This window comes from Lactuca saligna, chromosome 2 (genome assembly GCF_052625555.1).
Source record: "Lactuca saligna cultivar CGN05327 chromosome 2, ASM5262555v1, whole genome shotgun sequence".
Taxonomy (NCBI): Eukaryota; Viridiplantae; Streptophyta; class Magnoliopsida; order Asterales; family Asteraceae; genus Lactuca; species Lactuca saligna.
The window spans coordinates 37,931,482-37,937,723 of NC_136418.1; positions in this window are offsets into that span (position 1 = coordinate 37,931,482).

Genomic DNA, 6,242 nt, shown 5'->3' on the forward strand with positions numbered 1-6,242 from the left:
GAATAAAGTGGAATCAATTACTAGCTTCTTGGTAACCTTGTGACTTTCCCTGATCCAAGTGTGAGTCCTGTGCTTCCGGTAGTATATGCATCTACTATCTTTCACACCTACTCATACTCGTCCCAAGTATTGTCCCGTAGTCGACCAAGTCACCATACAAGAAAATCACAAAACAGTTTAACACATACGAATGTGTCCAAGTAATCATAAACAATTTCCCTAGACTCTACTAGGACTTCTTCATTGCTCAATCTTCAATGATCAATTCTACTTCAACTCGATTAGTGATGAAAATATCAGACGATGAGACAACTTCAAGAATTTCACCAATCGTTCCATCATCCTGCCAATCGAAGGTGTACTTTAGACGTACCATACTCCTCTAAACGTACTTTTATTTCATAAGACATACTCTAAAGGCAGGATACCACTCTTACGATATCTTCTGATAGGTGTCATCCACTATCATAAGCCTTCTTCATTTCCTCCATTTACTTAATTTTTGTACGAGTCTTCACCATGACCCCTTGTACATCCAACCAGACATTCGGTGTACCAAGCGAGAATTTTAAGATAAGAAAGCTTTAATTACGATAAACGTATAAATCTCCTTATCACCCCGAAACGTTTACATGCTAGTTCTAATTTCGTTGCCGTACGCTAAGAATCCTAAACACATAAGGTTTCCAGATCCGGTCGGCAACAGACCATAGATCCGAACAAATAATAGCATCAATTTAGCTATCACACAAAACAGTTAGCACATAAAAGCTTTTTAGGCATTATTCCTAAAATAAACTAGTGCTTGTGTCAATTTAGGTGTACTACCTAACATATTTTAGACATACTCCTCACAATCATTACTTAGCATTCTAAGTTTAAGTCTAGAAATTTCCTACAAATTCCTAGTTCGCTTAAACGAATGCTCTGATACCAACTATGACATCCCCATTTTCACGGCCAGAAAAGACCGATTTGTATATGCCTTTTTTTAAATCAGAGTACTCTTTTAAAGAAAACAATTGCGGAATTTGTTTCCAAAACAAAATATGAGAAAAATTATCAAAGCATTTCTCGGAGAGAATGTATTTTCATTTAATAATAAAACCTCGGGATGTCATGTTCCGATACAGACATATAAGCATAAACAGAACTTACATTTAATTACACAATTGATTTATATCTCCTTTAAATCTCTCTGTGAAATATATCTTCGTATTAATAACTATGATACAAAGAAAACTGAGTGGGTCAGGCTTGGGAGCCTGGTGAGCATATAGGGTTTTCAACCCACAATAATATAATTATTATATTCAACCATCAAACAATCAACTCAATTACACATCCCTATTATCTTCTTTATTTCTTAGGATTTTACCCTAGGAATTCAACTACCCATCATTCATTCATTCCTAAGGATTGACCTAAGGAATTAGCACAAACTTCCATTGCTACATAAGGCGCATCTGCCAACATTATCCTTTAAGCGCCTCTGCCAGGATTACGTCTTACACTATGAGGCTCGACTGCCAGGTTTATGACATTCTCTTTTAGGCGCATCTGCCGACATTATCCTATAAGCGCATCTGCTGACATTATCCTATAAGCGCATCTGCCAGGATTATCCTATAAGCGTATCTGCCAGGATTACGACATTCACTACTTGGTGCATCTACCGATATTATTCTTAAACGTATCTGCTAGTATTATGATATTCTCTAATTGGTGCATCTGCCAATATCATTCTTAATCATCTTTCATACCTCATCGTTTTATTACATACCAACTATATCATCAACCCATGTTCTACCCAACATAATTGTAGATATAAAATACATATCAAATTTAACTTATTTAAAAACTATATAAAACATCCATCCCACACTCATCTCAAATAAACAACAATATATAAACACATAGCACGTATTTTATAACAAATACTTCATATTTATGTGTTAAAAGAAGGTAACTACACCCTTACCCAAACATATACTTAATACAGTCAAACAATACTTGTATTATACTCGTGTTTATGAAAGGGACAATAGACCCACACATATAAACAACTTTATATTATACACATAACACGTATTTGATACTAAATACTTAATAATTATGTGTTAGAAGAAAGTAACCACACACTCACTTGATTAGAAGATGATCGGGAAGCACTACGGCTTGCAGAAGTAGTGTTTCTCCGTAGATCTGGAAGATCTTCACAAAAACCGGGCTCCTCGCGGGTAGTGCTTCGGCTCGGGAATCGCACTTCTCGGGATCTTCGGGGCTTCGGATCTTGCTTTGGGGCTCGGAAATATTACCGGGGCTTCGGGGTATAAACAGCACGCAAAACGAGGCAAAAACTAGAGAGAAGAAAGAGTTTGAACAAAAGAAAATGGCTGATTTCGAGTTCTGTTTATAGGCTGTTACGTCTGGGATTATGCTGGGCGTAATTTCAAATTACGTTGGGCGTACTCGGTTTACGCTGGGCGTACTTTGATGTCATTGCGTGCGTCGACTGGTGGCACTCGAGTATTGGTCAGACAAGTTGCATCCGACTGAGTACGTTGGGTGTACTCAAATTACATTGGGCGTAATTGACTCGTTGAACTTATAAATTGCGTAACATTCGTATACGAGCTTCGTTTTCGACGTTCTTTATATCCACGCGAAGGTGAGACTACGATCTACAACTTTCGTTTAGACTCCGTCGGCTAATTTTGACTTTATTTTTATTATTTATTTTTAGTAGGCTGGGACAGGAAAACTCTGTTATAAAATCATAACTTCTTCATCCGACGTCCGTTTTCGCCTATCTTTTTATCGTTTTACTACAATTAATGAGATATTCAATTCTCATTTAGATTGTCTCGGATAAAACCCGCTCGGTCTCAAATCGAGCATTCGGGCTGCATACCGCTACGTCGAAACTTCGAAAAATCATAACTTCCTCATACGAAGTAAGATTTGGGCGTTCTTTTTATGCACGCTCGTGGTTTAACGCATTCTACGACTTTCATTTAGATTTCTAAGGCTAAATATCGCTCTAACGTAAATTCACTTTTTACGTCGCGCTGTGTCGTGCCGGTTCTGTCGCGAAACTTCGACAGGTCATAACTTCTTCGTTATAACTCGGATTTCGGCGTTCTTTATATGCAGGGAAACCTTGTAACATATACTATAAGTTAATTAAGATTATTCCTTCAAAATAATCTTCCATCAAAAAGTCATTTTTGACGCTTAACGTCTCTAATTGACTAGCCCGGATCTACGGGCGTTACACGGATCCAGGAGCCGGTTTATCGGGAGTTTTTGTTGGAGTTCTACGCTACAGTTTCCTATGATCATAGGAAGGCACTCGATGACAGGACAGCTTTTGCTCTCAGACTGGGTGGAGTGAGTCGGGAATGCAGCGTGATCGAGCTTGCGACTCGGGTGGGTATTTACACAGCCGATGAGACGAGGAGTGTCCATTTCCTGGCATTCCTTGTTGATTGTCTTACGGAGCGGCCAGATGACTATAACGAGAACACCTTTTGAGCCGAGATTACAGGGCAGTTTATACACCATCTACCGCGCGAGGGGGGATGATTCGGTCTACTACCTACCGAATGTTGCACCGGTTGATGCTCTTTAGTTGTTTAGATCTCTGCAGAATTTTCGCCCTTAGAAGTTGGCAGTAAGTTCAGCAGCTAGGTCCGATTGTTGCTAGAGAGAGAGCCGTGTGAGAGTTCGAAGAGTATAGTCAAGACCCACAATTTGTCATAAGTGTGGGGTGCATATTTATTAGAGTTGTATTTCGACGCGAGGAAGAAGTATCATCCTGACTGCCACGACATGGTTGACACTTTCCTATGTTGTGGGGGATTTTTCATCGCGAGAAGCAGATGTCATTCCTGACGAGACAACGTGGTCGACACTTTTCCACGTCATGGTTTTTTTTTATACATTTCATTTCTTTGCGCTCTTTTGCACCACATTTTTTTGAAGACGGCGGTCTTGAGTTTATTTTTCGGCAAATTCAGAAGCAGAAGTTCCAGTTTTCAGTTTTTCACCAATATTTGAAGCAACCTATAGCAGCCCCATTCGATCTCGCCACAACTACCCAGGGGAGTGTGTTCCTTTTTCTCCTTTTTATGTTCTTAATTTGTTTTAGCATACAATGAGGGCATTGTATGAAATAAGTGTGGGGTAGGGGGTCGGTAAAAGTAAATTATAAAAATGAAATAATAGTTGGAAATTGCTATATTTAGGGAAATTTAAAAATTTAAAAGAAAACTTGAAATAATAGTTTAATTTAGAAAAAATCTAGTGATAATTTAAAATTTTGCTAATATTGTATGGAATGATCCGATGAGAACTCAAATGTTTAGTTGAGCCAATATACGTTATAGTGCATCTATGGCTTCCCTTATTTTAGTGAAATCATGGAACAAAAACATAACCCCGCTCGGTTTGAAGGATGCAATATGTTTAGCAGCCTAAACCTGAAATGTATCCAGGAAAATTATTATCATTAACCAATAAAGGTTGAGGTTGAGCACCTCTTCTTAAGCATGTAGGGCTTTGAGTGAAAAAAAAGTGAGTTACATGTTAAAAAGAGAGAGAGAGAAAGAGAGAGAGAGAGAGAGAGAGAGAGAGAGAGAGAGAGAGAATTACAAGAAAAAGTTTGAAGAATTTTTGGAGCATCAAAGTTAAGTATTAAATTAGAAGATCGAAAATTCCGAAGAAATTCAAAAAGTTGAAGATACCAAAAATCAAATAAGGTGGTGAATTCGAATAAATCAAAGATCAAATTGTTAAGAAAGTGAAGAATTCCTGAAAAGCTCCATAGTGGTATCATAAATTGTAATTCTAGATTATGTATGCTTTGGTTGCTCAACTAAAAATACCTTTAGGTTAGGAGGTTTTCTGCGGATGGATTCGGAGGGTTGCATAAAATGAGCATTGTTCGGAAAAAGTGGGCAAGTGTTTATGAAGATTGTGAGTATTTAAAGTATGGGGGTGTACTTTAGGAAAATTTTAGACACAAATGCATGCGTTGAGGTCTTGGCATAATGGCTGAGTTTTAAATGGACTGTTTAGTGCAATATTGGTAAAATAAAAGTAAATTTGCTTGGGGCAAGCAAAGGCTAAGTGTGGGGTATTTTGATATGTGTATTTTTATATATATTTTTATGCACTTTATCCTAATATTTTGGCCTTATTTATTCTATTTTAGAACTAAAAAGTACTCATAATACTTTGAATTATGTTTTGCAGCTATTCGTTGTCGATAAAGCACAAAAGAAAAGACTAAAGCGGAAACCGGACTTAGGAGCTAAAAGAAATTAAATATGCTGAAGAAGGGGGTTACGCCCCGCGTAACTTTGCATTACGCCCAGCGTAGTGCCCAAAAGCGACGTACGCCCCGCGTAATTAAAGGGTACGCGCCACGTATTGGTTGGTTTCAGATAACTTCAAATCGGGTAGTAATCCTAAGTACGCCCCGCATAATCCTATGTACGCCCAACGTACTTAAGTCGGCTACAAAGATTATAAAAGTCGATTTTCAGCTAACCAGGAGGGAGGATTCGACTTCTAACTTAATTTAGTCGACAATTAACTTCTGTTAAGCTGTTTTGAGGGTCTAGAAGGCGGCCGGAAGGCCGTTAAGCTAACGGGAGCGGAGATCGGAACGGTTGGAGAGCGGATACGTGTCGGTAATCCTATGGGCTGTTAATGTGACCATGTTTAGCATTCCATTGTGTTACTATTCTGTATTTAGATTCTGACTTGGGTGTAAAAACCTTTTACTTTGTGTTTATGATTGAATGAAGCTTTGATTATTAGACTAATTGCTATATTGAATAGTTTGTTTGTGTTTAATTTATCTTGCCAAGCTTGTTAAAAGATCCTTATGTATTAATGATGATTATTTTCTGTTAATTGTGAATTGATTTGTATGAACATATGCTTGATTGCTTGTCTCTTATGATTTTGATGACCATCGAGATTATAAGTCTAGGAATAACGAATGTGAAACTAGGATTAACATGGGAATAAGTAAGTTAATGTGTGAGCCTTGTTTGATGACCATCAACAAGAGGTTAATTGAATGTTTAATTTGGTTAACTATATTTACAAGTCTTGCTTGATATGAACTGAACACTAGGAAGCATGTTAGTTTAACCAATTGATCACTATTTGAATTGACTTGTTTGCTAAAGGATTAGTTATAGTGAACGCGAATCTAATCATTTTAG